Source organism: Myotis daubentonii, chromosome 1, assembly GCF_963259705.1.
Source record: "Myotis daubentonii chromosome 1, mMyoDau2.1, whole genome shotgun sequence".
Classification (NCBI taxonomy): Eukaryota; Metazoa; Chordata; class Mammalia; order Chiroptera; family Vespertilionidae; genus Myotis; species Myotis daubentonii.
Genome location: NC_081840.1, coordinates 197,281,152 through 197,304,558, shown reverse-complemented (window position 1 = coordinate 197,304,558; position 23,407 = coordinate 197,281,152).

Below are 23,407 nucleotides of genomic sequence, written 5' to 3'. Positions count from 1 at the left end.
AGCAAGCATTAATGTTTCCAGAGTTATTTATTGCGATTCAATAAGGCTGAGAGGTTGGATGCTGTAACTGGCAGTGAGATAATAGGAGTTGCCAACACAGAATCTATTGATGTACTTGCAGAGACTGGGGAGATATTTCAAGTGGAAAAAAACACACAAACTGATTCTGGCCAAAATGGAATTATAGGAATACTACAGGGAACAGAAGCAGGGTTGCTTTGCAGTGCAAGAAACTTGACTCTTCTATCGAAATAGCACAGGACATAATGAATGCAAATCAACTGTTGAACTGGATTTTTCGGATTATGTTACATTTTGGGAATGAGTTGAAAGGCAATGATGTTAATTCTTACTGCAAACTGTAATATCGGTAGACCAAGGGAGGGGATATCAATGGTGTGTTGCCATTTTAGAAATATTTAGTACAGAGTTGGAAGATATAGAATATTTTGTTCATGTTTGTTGAATGGATAAATAGACACATACATCATTGAATGAGTGAGTGTGTTTGCTTTAAAATTTGTTCATAGGTAAATTATTTGCCATTCCACTCTTCAAAAGATTTCCCTCTTCTTGACTGTGTTTGGATTTAATGAATAACAGAATCTGGGAAAAGTGATGCAATGTGAGTTTGAAAGCTAGGTCATGAAGAGAATAGCTTCTCCCTGGTTCATGTTCTCTCTCCCTCTCATTTGGAGGAAGTCAGCTGCCAGATTATAAAGACAATCAAGAAGTTTGCTGGGGAGGACATGAGGCCCCAAATTAACAATCAGCCATCAAATATTGATTATTCATTCATGTGAGTAAATCACCTTAGAAATAAAAACTCCTGCTCCATTCAAGGTTTAGCTGACTGTATTTAGCCTTGACTGGTGTTTTGACTGTAACCTAAAAGGGACCTTGAGTCAGAGTCACCTCGCTAGGCCACTCCAAAATTCCTGCAAGTTAAAGGTATATAGGAAGCCTCAGGATCTGTTCTGTAGAATTGGAAAAAAAATAGTTATAATATCAAAATTAGCACTGCAAAACTTGGTCTATCCCTCAAATTATAAATGAGTCAACACATTTATATTTCTCAACTATATCCCCTGCTTCTTCTCAGCTCTCACCCAAATGCTTCCATAATTTTTGGAAGTAATGAAAGAGTCCTTATTTGGATCAAATAGGATGGGGAAATCAGATTATCTCTTGCAGTCATTATTTTTTCACACTCTTTGAGGACCCTTATTTAGGTGTGATCACATTCAAATGTAACTGCTCAGATTTTGAATTTAGTTGGATTGACCCAAATTTGCTTCCTTCTGGTCTCTCTTGAGTTTAGAACTATCTGTGTTTCCGGAGGACCAGTTAATTTCTGGTTTGATGTGCTTCAATAATCAAGAGCCTTGTTATACCATCCCCTACATTTACTCTTTAGATTTGAGCACAATTAAGGATTTTGCTCTGCAAAGTGCTAAAGTATTTTTGTGTTTTGGCCCGAGAGGTTTCCCCATGCAGCATGATCTAGGATTGTTACTGGTATCTGATTACTTGTTGGCATATGATTTGCAACATCCTTCAGCCTCCCCATAATACTAGTAGCCTGTTTTCATCTTCTTATCTGGCTTCCATGTCTTTTTACTAGTAGTGTGGGCTTCTCATTTACACCTAGCTTCTCAGTTTAAGTATAAGCAAGTACTAGCAACTGTCAAATGTCCCTCCACAGTTCTTTGGTACATTTTATCACAAAGAGGAGGGCAGAATTTATGCGCTATGATGATGAATTAAGAACATGCTTTTTATTTGAAGGTTGGTTAGATGCAATACTTCATAGTAATTAAGCAAAGCATGTTTTCTGTAAATATCCAAAAGGAGCACATGTTGTGCTATACTGTTTGTATTTTTCACATCTTATAGTTATCCATCATGTAGATGCCCTATTCTCATCAACGAAGCTATATTAGAGATAATAGGTGGTTAACTAGATAAACAGATGATTACATTCCAGGGGTAGAGGTATAGAGAGTATCCTTGAGAAAAGGAGACATAAGTTAGCCATATACTTACTACCATTTTGATATTTTGATAGGAACCAGAACTAAGAATACATGACTTAGTGTATATTTTGTTACAAAGTAAGGGATCATAAGTTGTGGTAGGGATCTACTACATTTCATTTACATTTAGGTAGTATGTCCTGAGGAATAAGCAAAAGGGGATGTTTAATCTACCCAACTGTCTTTTCTGATTTTCCTTCTCATGTTGGTACCTCCTCATCTTAAGGCTTCCTTAAAACCTCTTCTCAGAGGGGACAGCAAATTCAGACATTATAACATAGCTAAGGATTAGAGACTTATATTGTCTTGCAAAGAATATATGCCTTCTAAGAAGGGCTTCCTGAATGAGGAATGGCATTCTAGCGATACAATGCCAGACATTGAGGAATCCTAGTAGGGAGATATTTGGAGATAAGACACACTTCAAATTTTGTTGTGTTGACAATTCCCTACTTTATTTTTAAAATTGCCATATTAGGCCTATGTTATGGTTAAAGATAAACGTGTACCACTGTTTTCAAATTATAGCTATTAGCATATTTTTTTCTCAGCATGACATTTACAATTTATTTTAAATTGTTCTGGTGTATATTATTTTTTAAAAGCATGAAAATAGGTCAGGTTTTTTTGTGTGTTTGAATCTGGCTTCCACTTACGCTGTGAAACCAAGGATAAACCACTCAAACCACTTGACTTTTAGTTCATTCTCATCAGGAAAAAAATGATGTTTAAAATTATGCAGGTACATTATTTTAGTCATTGGCTTGCATATTTGGTAGCAGTGCCCCCTCTTTACACTTGCTAAAATGTGTTCATTTCTGCTTTTTTTCTGAAACTAGAGAAAAAATTAAGTTTATTCATTTAATGATAAATATATACACATTTTAACTCACTCAAGATAAATGAGAGATTTCCTTCAGGTAAAAAAGTCAATAAAAATTAACTTCAAATGTAAAAGTAAATTTTCTTGGTATTTTTACCTGTGTTGATCCATTAGAGGTCTCCCATGGTCTGCATTTGAAATATAAACCTCTTTGTGAGTACTTAATATATTTATTTTTTAATTAGTTAACAGATAAAGGCACATAAGTAAATGATCTCTTATTTAAAATATACAATCCTATATATACATAGTTTTTATATTTCATATTAAAAAGAGTTATAATTATCTAATTAGAATTTTATCTCAAAGAGTTCTTGTTTATTTGTTTTACAGGGGTGCCATTTTCTATATAGGTTATATAAAAACATTTTGTTTTTCTTTGCTTCTATTAACTGCTAAGTGATTAGTGAAAAAAGTGGATATTAGAGAAATGCAATAAAAACTGGCCAAGAAATGCGTGTGTTCTTTTTTATATAATACAAAGTTCTTCAAGTGTATGCTTATCAGACAATGACTTTAGATAAAAAAAAGTCTTCTACAACAAATATCTTTATCAGTTTCTGGATAAGCCAGAAGGAAGTCATTATTTTGACTATAAATGATTTCAATATCTATCCTTTCCTTATCTCCTAGTCCAACATTCTACATACAAATGCTGTGACCATGAACTTAAAATTAATACAGAATGTACTTGGACATTAAAAAATATGACATTGATGGGAAATTTTTTATTTTGGTAATACACTCTCATTGACCACAAGTATTTAATTTAAGGACAGATGTCAAGAAATGTGTAACTGCCAAAACCGGTTTGGCTCAGTGGATAGAGCGTCTGCCTGCGGACTGAAAGGTCCCAGGTTCGATTCCGGTCAAGGGCATGTACCTGGGTTGCGGGCATATTCCCAGTAGGAGATGTGCAGGAGGCAGCTGATCGATGTTTCTCTCTCATTGATGTTTCTAACTCTCTATCTCTCTCCCTTCCTCTCTGTAAAAAATCAATAAAATATATTAAAAAAAGAGAAAGAAATGTGTAACTATTATAAAAATTACAAAACATAATAAGAAAGGAGCAAAACATAAATAAGAAAGGAGACATGAGTAGAAGCACAAAGCAATGAATGGGCCTCAGGATAATAGCATGCACTAACTGTTTTAGAAATTGAGGTTCACACAGGAGTAGAGAAGATTTACATAAAATGAGGTAAAATGGTTATGAAGAAGAGGTTGGAGGGTAAGTGATCATTATCTGTGGAAAGAGTATGAGGAGAAGGTAAACAAATAATTGAATAAATCTTAATTTTATGAGTCTTTAAGAAGGTATATAATATTTATCACAAAACTATATACTCAGTACTACTTATACTATTACTTCCATATTTCTATATTCTATATACTTCTATATATGTTATATAGTCTATAATGAATGTAAAGAATAGTTTATAATTATTTTTATCAGAAATAAAACTATATTGTTTTAAGTAATAATGTGTCTTTTATTTTTTAAAATTGTTTTAAAATTTTCTAGTTACACTTGATATTTACTAATATATTATTTTCAGATGTACAGCATAGTGATTAGTCATGTCATGCCTTTTATGCGATAAGTAATATTACTAATAGCTATCTTATATTTGGACTTCTAAAAATCCAGTAAAATATACTTTTTAAAATTAAAAATATACTTTCAATATGCCAATCTGGCTTTACTGCTTTTCTGGGTCTGGAACTGAAATACAACTTTTATTTAAAGATATTTTTTTCTTAATTATATTTTATTTTGGGGAAATTTATCAGAATTTTCAAATTTAATACACTAGCCTCACACCTGAAATAAAAGTCTAAGTAAAATCTTTCTATCATAAATAGAATATATATGAGAAAGAAAAACCAATCTATTTAGATTCTGCCTTGATACTATTATATGACTTCAAATTTTTTTCTTTGGAAACCAATTCAACAACTCTCTGTTTAACATAGACATTAAATTGACTGTTTGTTTATTTTTATGACCATATAGGTCCCTTTCTATTTCCTACTGAATCACAGATAAATAGCACAAGATAATTATTCTTACTTCTAATTCTTGAGTACCTTGACACATCCCCAAATAATGTTGGCATTGCATTCTTTATTGATAAATTATCTTTCTGTTTTGCTAAATTTATATTCAACATCTTTTACTTACGTTCCTTCCTCTTCCTTCTATTTATTAGTAATATCTGTAATGTATTCCAGCATTTTCTAAGACATCCAAGGTCAGATACTCTCAGCCTCATCTCTTTCAGGCTTACCAGTTCCCCAACAAGCCACCAAATTTTGTTGAGCTTCTGCCCGTATTTTCTCTCTATTTCCTCTTTCTTTACTTCCAAGTATTACCAGTTAGGTCAGGCTCCCACCACTCTGTTATTGTACTATGACAATAGCAATATAATCTGGTTTCCAGCTTCCAAGGAGAAATAAACCTTTGTTCATTTTTTAATATTGTACCTTAGAAAATACAAAACAAGACAATGAACAAAAATGGTCTCAGGAGAATCTATCTTCTAGCAGGTTATTTTTCTGTTATTTTTAATATGTGGAAATCTCATTATAGACTGTGATTCTCATATTTCTTGTAACACATAAAAAGAATTGAAAATATAATTTTGATGGAAGATATCAGCTGGACTCTAGAACTCTGACCTATTTTCCAAACAATTCTAATTACTCATATGGGAGGTATTGACCTAGGCCTACAAACTCAATTTTAATTCAAAGGAAGATCTAATGAGGAATACAGTAGAGGCTCTGCAACATTTTCAATTACACATGTGGTTTAGCTTTTTAAACAGAAATTCCTGTAGCCTGTTTCTAAAAAAAAAAAAAAAAAAAAAGAAATCAATGACAAAATCTATACTAAATTTGAAGTATAGCACACACAATAAATGCACATTTACACGTAAATATAACTTAAAAATCAAGAACTATTTCTGTTATACCTCTCAGCTGACAGTCAAAACTCAACACAGCAAAAACACTTAAGTTGATTACCTAAAACTGTCTACATTTTTCATTGATAGAAGCAAAAAAAATAGCAAATAATACCTTTAATATACAGCAAGTCTTTTACCTTACTTTATAGTCTCTTTATACTTCAACTTCTTTTCTTTCAAATAGTTTTAATTACCTATTGTATGTATGACACTATAGTAGTTGTTTGATGTTGATGAAAAAAAAAAGAGTTCCTTATAAGAAGGAGCTAAGTATGTAATTTTTACAAGATTGGTCCCTTTCTTCTTAATTGGATGGAACGTTATGTTTCTTCTTCAAAAATGGCATTTGAGGCATGGCAATATTGATTTCCTCATTAATCTATAAACTCCATGACAACATGCACTGCATCTGCTTTGCATATTCTTCATCTCCACGGTGGAGCTTAATTCTTGTCAGGTGTCAAGGTTTTATAAATAGTTGTTGAATGAATGGATGGTGCAAGTTTGCAATGCAGAGCGGAATGAGATGTCTTTTAAAGAGATACAATTCAAAGGGTTAGTATTTAGCAACCAGTTGACGGGATGACAAGAATAATATTTGAGAATGGATTTTTAAAAAATGCATCAGATTAAGGCAGACTGGCATGAATATAGATATTCAGGGAGAAAGACACGTAGATAGAAAGGGAATGCAATTGGAAAAGCATAATTATAGTACCTAGGTACTTTTTAATTCATGGATATACATGTTGTTTTTCTACAGCTTTTGATGTTTTGGTAAGATAATAATGAATGACTACTGAGCCTTTCCTTTTTAAGTTCTTTATTGTCTCCACATATTAATCTAATATACTAATTTCTCATGTGTATTTTGGGGCAAGGATATGTTATATGAAAGTGCTCTTCTGAAGTTGATATTGAAGAGTAGAAATGAGTGAGTGGGGAGAGGACATCAGGTAAGAGGGAAAGCTGTAAAGATGGTGTTAATGAGCTGTTTATTCTGTAGCCAATTTCACTGGGGACTGTATACAATACACTTCAGGATTGTCTGGGCTTTATTTCCACATAACTTCCTTCTATTCTCTTTAAGAAAAATCTAGTTTATAATAGCTAAGATTTGGAAACAGCTTAAGTGCCCATCAGCAGATGAGTGGATTAAGATAACTGTGGTACAGCTACACCCTGGAATACTATGCTGCTGTAAAAAGGCAGGAACTCCTACCATTTGCAACAGCATGGATGGAGCTGGAAAGCATTATGCCAAGTGAAGTAAGTCAGTCAGAGAAAGATAAATATCACATGATCTCACTCATTTGTGGATTATAATGAACAACATAAACTGATGAACAAAAACAGATCCAGAGACAGAGAAGCATCGATCAGATGTTCAAAACTCAGAGGGAAGGTAAGGGAGGGAGGGGATAAAGGAGAGAGATCAACCAAAGGACTTGTATGCATGCATATAAGCATAAGCGATGGATGCAGACACCAGGGAAGTGAGGGGATGAATGGGAGTGGGATGGGGGGGGATGGGGGTTAAGGAAACATATGTAATCCTATATAATAAAAGAGAAACATGCAAACTAACCGCCCCGCCCGCTATGCTCAAGCCACGCCCACCAGCCACGCCCACAACCAATCAAGAGTGACTATGCAAATTAATCCAATAAGATGGAGGCGGCCACAGAGCTGGAGTGAGCAGGAGGCTTGGGTTGCCCCCAGTGATGGAAGAAGCCAAGCTTCCCACCTGCCCTGGCTGGCCCTGGGCTCCACTCAAGGCTACTAAGTTTCAATTATAGAGGATAAATTAATCCCAGAAAAAAAGAAAAAGAAAGAAAAAAGGAGAGGCTGGGAGCTTGGGTCGTCAGGGGGTGTGGCCAGCCTGAAAACTACCATATCAGCCCCTCACCCAGGCTGGCCACACCCCCATGGGGTGAGGGTCCCCACTGGGGGGTGTGGCCAGCCTGAAAACAGCCATCAGCCCCTCACCCAGGCTGGCCAGGCACCCCAGCAGGACCCCACTCTGATCCAGGACACCCTTCAGGGCAAATCAGCTGGCCCCCACCTGTGCACCAGGCCTCTATCCTATATAATAAAAGGTAATATGCAAATTGACCCTAACAGCAGAACGACAGGGAATGACTGGTCACTATGATACACACTGACCACCAGGGGAAGACGCTCAATGCAGGAGCTGCCCCCTGGTGGTCAGTGCTCTCACACAGGGGGAGCTCTGCTCAGCCACCAGCCAGGCTGATGGCTGCCAGTACAGCGGTGGTGGCGGGAGCCTCTCCCGCCTCAGCAGTGCTAAGGATGTCCGACTGTAGTTTAGGCTCCCCAGTGGCAAGTGGACATCCCCCAAGGGCTCCCAGGCTGCCAGAGGGATGTCTGACTGCCAGCTTAGGCCCAATCCCCTGGGGAATGAGCCTAAGCCAGCAGGCGGACATCCCCTGATGGGTCCCAGACTGTGAGAGGGCACAGGCCTGGCTGAGGGATCCCCCCCCACAAGTGCACAAATTTTTGTGCACTGGACCTCTAATACATTAATAAAGAAAAAAAAAGTAATTAATAAAAAGAAAAGAAAAATCCAACGAAAGCAATTCTGGCTTTGGTCACTTTCTTTTTAATTTTCTTTCTTTTTTGCCTCTGCCTCCACACACACTTTGTTTTCTTTCATTTTATATCATCAAGGTTATTATGAAGGCAGTGCTTTAAGATTATGATAAGTATCCTATGTAGAAGAATTTATACATTGAGACCTTTGTTTTGCTAAGAACATGAAAACAGTTATTTTGTTCAGATTTCAATACATGTATAATAGTTGGTACTTTTAGGTACACTTAATCTGCTTTGTTATTACAACTTTTATTTTATTTTATTTTATTTTATTAAATCTTTATTGTTCATATTATTACATTTGTTCCTCTTTTTTCCCCCCATAACTCCCCTCCTCCCAGTTCCCACCCCACCCTCCGCCCTCACTCCCCACCCACTGTCCTCATCCATAGGTGCACGATTTTTGTCCAGTCTCTTCCCACATCTCCCACACCCCTTTCCCCCCCCCCCCAAGAATAGTCAGTCCATTCCCTTTCTATGTCCCTGATTCTATTATAATCACCAGTTCATTCTGTTCATCAGATTATTTATTCACTTGATTTTTAGATTCACCTGTTGATAGATGTGTATTTGTTGTTCATAATTTGTATCTTTACCTTCTTCTTCTTCTTCCTCTTCTTAAAGGATACCTTTCAGCATTTCATATAATACTGGTTTGGTGGTGATGAACTCCTTTAGCTTTTCCTTATCTGTGAAGCTCTTTATCTGACCTTCAATTCTGAATGATAGCTTTGCTGGATAAAGTAATCTTGGTTGTAGGTTCTTGGTATTCATCACTTTGAATATTTCTTGCCACTCCCTCCTGGCCTGCAAAGTTTCTGTTGAGAAATCAGCTGACAGTCGTATGGGTATTCCCTTGTAGGTAACTGAGTTTCTTTCTCTTGCTATTTTTAAGATTCTCTCTTTGTCTTTTGCTCTTGGCATTTTAATTATGATGTGTCTTGGTGTGGTCCTCTTTGGATTCCTTTTGTTTGGGGTTCTCCGCGCTTCTTGGACCTGTAGTCCATTTCTTTCATCAGGTGGGGGAAGTTTTCTGTCATTATTTCTTCAAATAAGTTTTCAATATCTTGGTCTCTCTCATCTTCTGGCACCCCTATAATTCTGATGTTGGTACGCTTGAAGTTGTCCCAGAGGTTCCTTACACTATCTTCATATTTTTTGAATCTCTTTTCTTTTTTCTTTTTCGGTTGGGTATTTTTTGTTTCTTTGTATTTCAAATCTTTGACTTGATTCTTGGGATCCTCTTGTCTGCTGTTGGATCTCTGTAAATTATTCTTAATTTCAGTCAGTGTATGCTTAATTTCTAGTTGGTTCCCCAACATAACATCGAGGGTCTCATTAGTTTTGTTGTAGATCTCATTAAGTTTATCGGCGGCTTCTAAACAGTTCTTGAGAGACCTTAAAAGCGTGGTTCTGAACTCTATTTCTTCCATTGACAATTTTGTCCTGTTTCTTTGTCTCCGCATTTTGTTATGCTTCCTTGGTGCACCCCCTAGTGGTCTTTGTTTGCAGTCTTATAGTTAAACCTTGATTGTTGAAGCAAAAAACCAGGGAGGGTTTGACCTCCAGGCCAAGTGGCTATGAGAATCAGCTGTGTCAGCAGTGAGAGAACTTCTGTCCTCTAGGGAGGTGCTAATCTAGCCTTTGCCTGAGGCTATCCGGCAAATGCCTCTGTGCAGGGCTTGGGTGGGGCGGGTCGCACAGGATCAACAGGGTGGGCTGGAGAGAGCCTTTATGGCGGCTCTCAGTCCTGTCCCCAGGGGCTCTGCCTCTCTGAGTCCCAGCACCCGCTGCAAAGCTCGGAGAGAAAGCTGCACTCGCTCTGACCGAAGCCAGACAGTCCCGCTTCTCCCGTTTGAGTCTGGGTCCCTAAAGACTCGCCTGTATCTGGACCTCAGAGTCTGCGACTCCCTCCCGATTGAAAACGCCAACTGCGCCCTCCGCCGCCAGCCCGCTCCGCGCACTCCGCACCTCAGAATTTGACTTCAGCACTGCGCCTTTTCTGAGTGTCCGTATGCGTTTCTCTTTCCTCCTGGTTGTAGGACTTCCACTCTGCCAGCGTTCCTGAGGTACTGGGTGATGTCTGTTCCGTGTTTTAGTTTCACTTTTGAAGTAGTTGTTCAAAGCAGCAAACTCCGGCGTTAGCCTATGGCGCCATCTTGGTTCTCCCCTCTATTACAACTTTTAATCAGTCACAACTATTTTTGGTTGTTTATTAGATTTGAGTACTTATTAATGAAAGGGAATAAATTGCTTTAGAGTTTTGTTTGTTTGCTTTTAATATGGTTAGGCTAAGAGCACCATCATAGAGTAGGCAAAAGTCTTGTCTTCTCTTTGGAGTTTAGCATGTGGTTTCCAACACATCCTGGGGTATTCAAGGAGAGGAAATGGTTCCAACTGTTACGCAAATAAATATTACCACTTTCTACTCCAATGACATTAATTACTCCACATTCTTTCCAATACTTAAACAGACATATAATATTTGTGAGTGTGTAGTGATATCTAAAATTCTGATTTTAATTTTCATTCTCCTAATTAATATTGAAGTTAAGCACTTTCACATGCAATTAGATATTGGCATTTTCTCTATTGTGAAAAAGCCACTTAAGTTATCTTCCCATTTTTCTCTTGATTGACTATAGTTTTGAATAGATTTGTGGTAGTGTTTATATACTCTGAATATGAGAGGTTATTTTAAATTTCAATTCTTTATTATTTAAAGTATTACATAAGTCTCCTTTTTCCCCCATTGACCTCTCCCCGGTCACCCCCACTCCCCCCACTCCCCGAGTACATGCCCTCAATAGCCCTGTCTGTGTCCATTACTTATGTCATATGCATGCATACAGTCCTTTGGTTGATCTCTTACACCCTTACCCTCCACCTTCCCTCATAGGTTGGACAGTCTTTTAGATGCTTCCATGACTGAATATGAGAGTTGTTTAATGAGTCACAATTATCGGATGCAAAGACTTGCTTCCCTATTATTGTGATGGTTTCTTTTGATAAGTCCTAATTTCAATAAAGTCAAATTTATCACTCATTGAATTTATAGTTAGTAACTTTTGCCTTGTTTATGAAAGTGTTTCTATACTGACATCAAGAAGACACTTGCACACATTTTCTTCTAAGTATGGCCTTGCAGATTTAGCTGTGTAATATACCTGAAACTGATTTGAGGATATGAAGTTTAATGAGCCTATGTTTATTTTGATTTCCAAATAGGACACCCAAAAGACTCTTTTCTAAGCATTGTAATTATCATAAATTCCCACTGCTCTTTAGTACTATCATTATAATAAGTCAAAAAGACATTTTACCACCTGCACCTGTACTTAGAATTATTATTCTTTAATCAGATAGTCATAGAATTATATCCTATCTTGGCCCAGTTATCATTTTCTCATGAAGGTCCTTCCCAACAACTTTATCTAAAATGGCAATTCTTGCCGAAACTGGTTTGGCTCAGTGGATAGAGCATCGGCCTGCGGACTGAAAGGTCCCAGGTTTGATTCCGGTCAAGGGCATGTACCTGGGTTGCGGGCATATCCCCAGTAGGAGATGTGCAGGAGGCAGCTGATCGATGTTTCTCTCTCATCGATGTTTCTAACTCTCTATCTCTCTCCCTTCCTCTCTGTAAAAAAATCAATAAAATATATTTTAAAAATAAATAAATAAATAAAATGGCAATTCTATGTTAGTGTCTCTTTCTTCATACAGTTTTTCTGTATAATATTAATGCTTGAAATTCTGTTTTATTAACCATTATATTGTTTATCTCCCCATTTGTAAGTTCAATGAGGAAAGACACTTACCTTGTATATAACTATTTGTCTAGTATTGTGCATGATACATTGTAAACATGCATTAAACCAGGGGTCCTCAAACTTTTTAAACAGGGGGCCAGTTCACTGTCCCTCAGATCGTTGGAGAGCCGGACTATAGTTTTTTAGAAAAACTGTGAACAAATTCCTATGCACACTGCACATATCTTATTTTGAAGTAAAAAACAAAATGGGAACAAATACAATATTTGTATTTGCATGTGGCCTGTGGGCCGTAGTTTGAGGACCCCTGCATTAAACAGTCATTGAATACGTGAATGAATGAATTTAAACAAAGGAAATATTATCCTGTAACAATATCCAAATATTTTCTTGTTATATCAGTATACAATTATAAAGAAAACTAGAAATATAGCAAGGCAATAAAATATTCAAATATGTGAATGGGGAAAAAAATCAGAGCACAGTTCAAAATAAGGATTTGAGAAGGGCATGATAAGCAGGGAGACAAAGTAAGAGATTATGTGGAACACAAGCTATATTAGTTAGGGCTACCCAGGGAAACATAACCAATTAGATAGATAGATAGATAGATAGATATAGATAGATGGATAGATAGATAGATAGATAGATAGATAGATAGATAGATATTATAAGTTATTGATTCACATATTATGGAGGCTGAGAAATTCCAAGATCTGCAGTCTGCCAGCTGGAGACTAAGGAGAGCTGATGGTATAAGTAGATCTAAGGATCAAGAAGAATATATTCCAGTTTGAATCTTAAAGCAGGAAAAGACTAATGTCCCAGCTCAAAAGAGTCAGGAGGAAGGAGTTCCTCTTATGCATGGGAAGGTCAGCTTTTTTGTTCAATTCAGGCCTTCTGCTAATTGCATGAGGGCCCTCACACCTTAGGGAGGACAATCTGATTTACTTAACCCACCCTTTCAAATGGTAATCTTATCCTAAAATGTTCTCAGAGACATATCCAGAATAAGGTTTAACCAAATAACTAGGCATCTCATAGTCTCTAGTCAATATACTTTTGTATAGAAAATACTCATAGAATTAACCATAACACTAGCAATGATCGGTAAGGGAATCATGACAATAGAGGTGAAATTAAAAGTGGGACAGAGTCAGCATTTTCCGGAAGGCATCAATGGGATTTTCAGATCAGGTAACTGAAGCTTCTTGGAGGGAATCATTTCAATAGTTACAATAGGAATTTAGGAAAGCAGTAAGGGCTTAGGAAGGTGAACATTAATGGAATTTGCAGATCAATTAAATGAAGCCTGTTGGAAGGAATAATTCTATTAGTTGGATTAGGAATTTAGGAAAACAATGAAGTCTTAGAAGGGCAATCATGGGACTTTTTAACAAATGAAAAATTGTTTAAATGACTTGAGATATAAAATTGTAGCAGCTCAGTAAAGGATCTATATCCAAGGAGTAATGCTTGGACTAGTGATAGGGAGAAACATATAGTAATTGATAGGAGGGAGTCATAGAAATATAGTTGATTAAAACTTTAGCATTAGGTAAAAAAAAGGGGTAAATGTGAGGCTATTTGACATTAATTCATGCCATTTATGGCCTTTGAAGTAAGCAATTTTGGTGACTGAGAAAACTGTTGTAAAATTGGGTTATTTGCATAGCAGTCTTGCAAAAGAGTCTCTTTCATGTTCTCCATTATTTTAGGTAATATATTCACATAACAATTTAAAGATAAATTCAGCATGATAAATCATAAAATATTATAAATATCTGTGGGTATAGTTATCTTTAGAAATTTCAAGTGTTCTTTTTTAAATTAAAAGGGAGTAACTCTCCATTCATCAATAAAATAGCACTAAAGCTCAATCTACTAAACGTAACTCATTTTATACAACATATATTTGTTTTTGGTTAATGTGAAAAGCTTATTCAGGGGCTAGAGTAATACAAATACTACCAGTTTATATTTAGTATGCATCTTAGAGCAAACCAAACAGACACATTCAGCTCTATATTTGTAAAGATATCACAGGGAATTAAAACAATCAAAAGTAATAGATTTTTTTGAGAAAATTCAATGCCTTTTTCTGTGTGTCTTTCTCTGATAGAACCAAAGTGAGGCTAACCTTAGAATAGCTTCGTATGAAAAGGAAACACCCCAACACATCCATTCATGTGAATTAGAGGCATCTAGCACCAATTGTGTGCCATGGCATTGTTGAAAAAATGCTGCTAGATGCCTTTGAAATGACCACTAAAATTCCCTTTTCCTCAAAAAATCAATGAACAACAGAAAAATCAACAATCTGTTGCTGAGGATGTGGAGAAAAGGGAACCCTCATGAACTGTTGGTGGGAATGCAAATTGGTACAGCCATTATGAAAAACAGTATGGAAGTTCCTCAAAATATTAAAAATATAAATTATATTATGACCCAGCAATTCTGATTCTGGGTATCTATCTATATATATAAAAGCCTAAGCGATTGTTTGACTGTTAGACCGTTCGACCGTTCGACTGTTCAACCAGTAGCTATGACGTGCACTGATCACCAGGGGCTAGACACTCAGTGCACAGGCATGGAAACATGGAACAGACCGATGCATCTCAGAGGAAACAGACGGGGCAGGAAGGGACTAATCAAAGATTTTATATACATTCTAGAGGCTCAGTGCATGGATTCGTGCACCAGTGGGGTCCCTCGGCCTGGCCTGCACTCACCAGCCATGAGCTCGGCTTCTGGCTGAGCTGCGCTCCCCCTGTGGGAATGCACTGACCACCAGGGGGCAGCTCCTGCATTAAGCTTCTGCCCCCTGGTGGTCAGTGCACATCATAGTGACTGGTCGTTCTGGTCATTCTGTCTTAACGGTCACATAGGCTTTTATTATATAGACTAGGGGCCTAGTGCACGAATTTATGTGCCTTGAAAGGAACTGTGGGCCGAGAGGCTATGGTGGGCACAGGGGCAGGTCTTGGCCCATCCTCCAAGGCCCCGCCTGGCCCCTCCTGCCATGGCCCCTGGTCCCTTGTCTGCCTGCAGCCCCGCTTCTGCTGCTGCCGCTCCCACACGCTGATGGCGCCGGTTCCACTTGCACCTGGTGATGGTGCGGAGTGATTGGGGCCGGTACCTGTAGTGGGTGTGAGCGGGACCGGTGCCATCAGTGGGTGCGAGCATCAGCTGCTGCTCCAATCGCCCCTCAGGAGCAGGGGGAGGTGGAGAACCCATCAGGGGCAATTGGGACCAGCAGCCATCCCTCGCACCCACTGACGGTGCTGAGTGATCAGGACCAGTGCCCCGCCTTGGTCTGGTGCCCCCGCTCACCTGCTCCGCTATCCTGCTGCAGCCAATGCCTGCCATGTTTCTCGCGCCCCCTAGTGGTCAATGCACATCATAGCGACTGGTTGTTCGGTTGTTCCGCCGTTCTATTTGCATATTAGGGAGATATATATATATATATATATATATATATATATATATATATATATATATATATATATATTAGATATTCTCATACATTTCTTTATATCTGTAAATATATTGTCATTTGTTTTCATGGGTTTAAATTAATCAGTGCACACTTTAGTTTTAATATGCTCATAATTAAGGAGAGTTAGCCAGCAAGGGATATTGGAAACCTTCTCCTTATTGCTCTCTTTTTGAATCCTAATCTCAAATGAAGTTAATAATTCCATGTGAATGATAGTCTCTCTTAAATTCTTGATCCTCTATTAATTTCTCACTAGGGACATATTTTTTTGCAACTATGACAGAAGATTTCCATCTCTTTCTGGGTGGTAAAAATTTTTATAAATAACTGTTCTTAAACATGAAATCTTTGAAATCCAGGAGAGAAATGGATTTTGTTCTTTCGATAGTTTAGGTGGATGTTATTTAGAGGGATAGTGCACCCTTTGTCTTCCTTATCAAGATATGCCAATTGACTAAATTCTCACAATACATTAAATTCTGTGCCATTATTCCTTCTTTTTATTATTTTGTTTATATCTGATTGAATTCTGAGAAAAAATATTAACTTTTGCTAAATCTTAATTTAGTACAAATACTATTTTAAATGTAGCTTTGATATAGTTTTAAATGAAACAAAATTAATTTATATAAGTGTATATATAGTAAATAGATATTTTGCTAATTTCTGAAAACTAATGTATCCATTGTTATTTTCCAAATGTTATATTTCAAAGTATATTTTAGATATATTTAATAAAGAAAAGTGTTTTCTGAGATTTTTAAAATAAAGATTTATCTAATGGATTTTTGATTTTGAAAGAACATATACATTTGTAAAAATATATATTTTACTCTAAAAGTCTTTTTACTGAGTTCCAATGGGACAGTAGTGCCCATATCTTAATATGTTTCTCATCAAGTCTGATGTACCAAAGGCAAAAATAAGTCCTATTATACTTTACAATGTGTGCATGTGTGTGTGTGTGTGTACAACATGATAGTGATATCATTGTATTTAGCTAGTTATTAATAACAGAAAAGGAGCACAGGGGAGAGGCCACACATTGTAGACATGTTATTTGGGCAGTTTCACAATCCCCAGGGAACCACCAGCCTATACCCTACAAAACATTAGGGAAGGAAATCCAAGAAAGGGAAGATAGACACATGCCCAATAAAGTTGGGGGACTAGGAGGACTAGGGACTAGGTTTGATTTCTCCTGTCAATCAAACCTGGGGACAAAGATGGTTGGCCAGAATGGGTGTGGCCACTGCAAGCAGGCGCAAATTTGGGAATATAGAATCTCCTAAACAAAGGAATTCTCTCTCTTGTGCTCTTGGTGCTTCTTGCTTCTTGGGAGTCTTGTGCTCTTGCTTCCTTGCATTTGCCTTTATGGCTCATGGCTATGTGGACCCTATATGCTATGGACTGAAGGATTACAGCTGAAACACAAGCTAAGCGAGGCTGATGCTGGACTGAACTTGGCTCTAACGTGGAAAGGAAACTCTGGACACTGGCTCTGATTCTAGCTCTGCTAAAGCCTCAGCTACACTTCTATGACTGGACTAAGGGAAATGGGATTTTGAAAAACCAGGGATTTAATTCCACAGAAATAAAGCTTTCTACAATACCCCACATTCCTGTGGGGCCTCGAGAAATTCTTATTCCAGCAGTATCCCAACACCCCCAGCCCCATGAGAAACCCAGGGAGGTGAGCCCCTCTCCTATCTTATAACAATAGCAGTCCTTAAAGGGAAGAAACATGAAATATAAGTTCTATAATGCTATATTTTCATACTTCAGTCTGTTTTTACTCCTTTTTCTGTTAAAGTTTACCTTAGTTTAAGAAAACTCCTATTTTAAACAAACCACTTTATTTCAGGCTTTCAAATGTGACTAAATATTCTACTAAAATTGCATTTCGCTTGATTGCAGTTAAACTTGAATTTAATACTTTTAAAAAAGAAATATTTAGTTTTAAAATAACATGGACCAAGACCAATCATTCATATTTTATATGCGAGAAAAAATGGTCCATATGTAATATAAGATCTTAAATCAATATTTTTACATGCTGGATTATATTCTAAAGAAGTTTCAACATGATATAGACATTCAGAAAAACTTACAGAGACTTGACTTGTGTAACAAATATTCTCAGTAACTCATTGGCATTTCTTTGTTAACAGATTTGACAAAACATGTGATTCATTATGATTCATTATCATATAAATATTCTACATTACTACATAATTTATAATGATAATTGATGACTAGTTTCAATAAATATGATTTCTAGAACATAGAAATAGAACTCTTTGTCAATCTTTTATTTCTAAATAGAAAGACATAAGTAATATACTTTAAAAACATACGTACATCAATGATGGAAATCTAAGATGGTTTCAAATGTCTAAAAACTGGAGAGATGTTCATTTGAGGCAGAATGTTCCTTGCTAAATTTCAAAACAGTGTGTTGAGAAATAAATCTATCTGAAAAACTAAAGTCAAGATATTTATTAAGTTCCAAATTTTAAAAAGACTAAAGAGGGCATTTAAATTCAATCGGATCATGGATCAGAGGGAAAAATGATAAAGAAGACATATTTGAACTGGCAAAATGAATAAATAAATAACATAGACTGTATCAGGTAATAGTATTTTATCAATGTTAAATTGCCTAAGGTTTATCATTGTAGTGTAGTTATGTAAGATAATGTCCCTGTTCTTAAGAATTACACATCATAATATTTAAAGATAAAGAAACATGATGACTAAATTTACTTTCAGGTAGTTCAGAAAAATTAATGACATATATCTATATTCAAATTTATATCATATATACCTCTAAATCTGTATAAATACCTATACAAATTCCATAACTACACTCATATCTATTTTTACCTATATCTATGCTTCTTATCTATATATGGAGAGGGAGTTGAAAAGAAAGAGGGAGAGGGAGAGAAGAGGGAAAGGAAAATCCTAAGGGTAACCTTCTCTCTGCCTCTATCCTAATAGTTAACTATTCTGTGCTACCTGTTTTTTAATTGTTCCTCCAGAAACACTCTTCTTCCTCCTCCATTCTGCTGTCTGCACCTTGGTGACTGACATGTATGGGGCATATCATCAGGGTTTCTTTTTGGGTTTCATTGTTGGGGAACACTGGAAAGGAATCAAAAGGAAGGAAGAGCTTGAGGTCAAGATACTGACTTCTCCCTGGTTTTAGTAGCCTCTGCCTTTCTTCATGCCTAAAAAGCGGGAAATAATGAAAGTTTTTAACTATGAAACCCAATTTCCCTTATACTTCACTAACATCATTGCAATTATCCCCTTGTCAATAAACCTCCTTGAATTGACCTCTAGTGTGTCTTCTGTTTCTTTTTGTGATACTGACTAATTTAGCTGCTAATACTCATTGAGCACTGTCATTCATGATAAAAATGTTGAAAGCATTACATTAAATTCTTGAAAATATACCTCATGTTTGTATCATATCATTTCCATTTTAGAGATGAGAAAATTAAGGGTCATATTTGAGTAACTTGCTATTATGGACTGAATTGTGTCCTCCCATTAAATTCATATATTTAAATCTTAATCTTAAGAGCTTTATAATGGGACTTTATTTAGAGATAAAGCCTTTATAGAATGACTAGAGGATCAGTGCATGAATTCATGCAAGCTGGCCTGTGATTGGGGCCAATTGGGGGGGCCGGCTGGCCGGGGGGGAAGGACTGCAGGAGGTGGGCCCCAGCAGCAACCTAACCAATGGCTGATCCCACAAGGAATAGGGTTCCCTCCTCCCTCCTGCCTGGGTCCAGGGTGCGGGTGAACCAGATTCTGGGCTGTCAGGGCCCCAGCAGCAAGGTCCGGGTAAGTGCATGTCATGGCTACTGGCCAGTTGTCTGGTTATTCTGGTCCTTCTGGTCATTCAGTCGTAATGGTAACTTAGGCAGTTATATGTATAGAAATAGATTATATTAAAATGAGCCTATTAGGTTGGGCTCTAATTCAATCTGACAAATGTTTTAAGAATAAGCGATTAGGATACAGAGACACAGGCCAAGAGATGACCTGATTAGGAGGACACAGAAAAAAAAGTATCTACCTGCAATCTAAGGAGATAAGTCTCAGAAAAAAACAGACCCGCCAGTTAATGCCTGGATCTTCTGTTTTTTTAAGCCACCCAGTCTATTTTGCTTTGTTATGGTGGTCCAAGCAAATAAACTTGCTTAAACCATATGTAAAATAATCATTCCTAAAAAAATGTAGAATTTATCATAGTTCTATCAATCTAGTACTATGTTTACCATTTATTTTTCTCTTCTAGTTAATTTTGACAATTTTTTATCAGTTACTGATTGCTTTGGGATATTTGCAATGATTTTGCAATTAGATTATAGAGTTATTGAAAGCATTTTTATAGTTTTTATTCTTAAATGCTAAGAACAGCTAATAATTATTTAAGACTTGCCATGTACCAGGCTAGTTGTAATTGCATCCCCTGTATGAGGTCACTTAATCCTTCAAAACAGCTATTATTTGGTTATTAATTTTATATGCATTTTATAGATGAGAAAGTGAAGTGCAAAGAACTTCAGCAATGTGCCTAAGGGTACAGGATTGGTACATTGCAGAGCCAGGCTTCTTACCTAGGCACACGCAGGAACTTAACTATATAGATTAGTATCAATCATTTTCCATAGCCCAGACCTAATGTGATGCAGGGCACACACATATTAAATAGTGGCATTTTCCCATTTGTTTTTAAAGGTTATTGCAAGATGACGCTTCTTTTCTTCATAGTCCTTATCACTCATTATCTGAAACATCATATAATTATTACACTGTGTTTATTTCCTGCCTCTTATAACTAACCTGTAAATTCCATGAGAGCAAAATCTCTTCCCGTTTTGCTTACTGCTGTTTATGTAGGCCGATAATGGCAACTGACAGAATGCAGGAAGTAATAGATATTAGTGAAATACATGTGGGGAATATAAATGAATGTAAATAAAATCCAAGGATAGCTGTTATTATTAAAGTAAGGACAAAACGAATAAGGAACTCTGAGGATACATTCATTCCTCTCACAAAATATAACTATTGCGCAGTCTGCTGGGGGAAAAAAAAAGGAAATAGCAATAGGGATTTTAAAATACCTTGTTGACATGATGCTACATTAACATAAACATGCTTCCTAGTTTCAACTTCAATGTCTTCACCACTGTCATTCAGAACAATAGTTTCCAAACATGGATCTAGGAAACTTTTCCATAATACTTACTCCTGAACCTGATTTCATAATTGGTAAAGCTAATTGTGGTAAACAATGACTTAAAATTTTAGTAGTTGTGATAGTTATGATTTAGGCAACAATGTTAATAATACCCTTGGTGGAGTTTATATGTATAATATTTTAGTATAGAAAAGTTTTAAAGATCTTAGTGATTTAGCAGAATGAAAGAACTACACATAATGATAATGTGAAAATATTGGTTGGAAAGGAGAATGATATCATTAAATAAATTCATATCTGTTTAATACCTAGCTTTTCTGGGTAGAATAATCTTGGTTGTAAGTACTGTTTTTCATCACTTTTAATTTTTTGTGTCAATCCCTTCTGGACTTCAAAATTTCCATTGAGAAATAAGCTGACAATTTTATGGGAGCTACCTTGTAGGGAACTAACTGATTTTCTCTTGCTGTTTTTAAGATTCTCATCTTGTCTTTAACCTTTGGCATTTTAATTATGATGTATCTTGGTGTGGGCCTCTTTATGTTCATCCTGTTTGGTGCTCTCTGCACTTTCTGGACTTATATGTCTATCTCCTTCACCAGGTCATGGAAGTTTTCTGTTATTATTTTTTTGTATAGGTTTTCAATTCTTGGATCTCTCTGTTTTCCTTCTTGCACCCCCATGATGTGAATGTTGGTATGCTTCAAGTTGTTCCAGAGGCTCCATTTACTATCCTCATTTTTTTATTCTTTTTCCTTTTTGCTGTTTTGATTGGGTGTTTTCTGGTTTCTTATCTTCCAAATCTATGATTTGATCCTCTGCTTAATCTACTCCATGTCAATTCCCTGTAATATATTCTTCATTTAAGTTAATGTACTCTTTATTCTGACTGGTTCTTCTTTATGTTTTCTAGCTCTATTTTTATGTTTCTTTTTGCTGAAGTTCTCACTAAGTTCATCTATTCTTCCCCTAAGCTATTGCGCATTTTTATTACCAGTGTTTTGAACTCTGCACCTGGTACATTGCTTGTTGCCATTTGTTTAGTAATTTTTCTGAAGTTTTGTTCTGTTTCTTCATTTGGGACATGTTTCTTTGTCTTCTAAATTTGGCAGCCTCCCTGTGTTTGTTTCCAGGTATTTGGTAGAGCTGCTATGTCTCCTGGGCTTAGTACAGTGGCCTTATTTGGTAGGTGTCCTGTAGAGTCCAGTGTCACAGCCTCCTGGTTCACCGGGACTGGGAATTCCAGATGCCTTTCCCCTGTGTGGGCTGTGTACACCCTCCTGTTGTAGTTAATCCTTTATTGCTGTTGGTACATCAATGGGCGGGATTTACCATCAGGCCTAAGAACTAGCTGCAACTACTATGAAAGAACAGCTGAACAGAGGCCCACCCCACAGACAGGATTTATTTCAGTGGGGCAACAGTATACACTGCAGCCGCCCCTTGATTGTGTTGCTTGCGGGGGTGGGGGGGTGGGGACGGTATTTGGGTGGTGCTTTGATGAGGTCTGAAATTGTCCACTGGTGTGCTGGCTCTAGGGCCTCCTCATAGATACAAGCCAAGGTCATCTGCCACCTGTGTTCTGCCCAGGGCCACTCAGCATGAGATAAAAAGTGATCTGCAGATGACTGCTTCTTGTGTTGGGCTTGGAGGTACCCAGGAGAGGCCAATCTGTGAACCAAGGTCAATCTGTGAACCAAGGCTAGCTGCTGCTAATGCCAAGCCAGAGTCCACTTAGTAAGATGTGTGGGGCATGCCTAGGTTAGATGCTGCTAGTTTGAGAGATTTTAGAAAAGTCTGAAGCATGAGACAGGATAGGCCATTCATATGGAAAAGCCACTGTAAGCAGTTTGGGTGAGCCAGAAAGTTAGGTCTGATGGAGTCTCAAGGAATCACCAAGGCAGAGCAAACAATGATAGGCAGGTTGATGGAAACTCAGATATCATGCCCACCTCTGGCTGTGTGGAAGGAGGGCTCAAGGAAGGGCAAATGTACCCTATCAGCGTTTTTTTTCTGGGAGAAAGCTGCTCCTCCACCTATAGTCCTGATGCCAGATAACGCACTCCCTCCTTGTATATTCCTGGTGCCTTTTTAGCTGCTACCCAGTGTTGGAGCTCAGAGTGAGTGATTCCAAGTAAGTCTGTGTACAGACCCTTTAAGAGGAACACCTGGGACTCCAGCAGTGCTGCATCTTACTCAGCCAAAATTCCTGCTAGTTTTCACAACCAGCAGTTATGGGGACTTGTCTTCCTGGCACTGTGACCTGGTATGGGGCTGGGACCTCTTACTCCTCAGGGGGACTTCCACCGCTGAGATACCCCTCCTAAATTTTATCTGCCACATATGGGTGTGGGACCAGTCCATTTCTTGTCTCTGTTCCTCCTGCCAGTCTTGATGTGGCTTC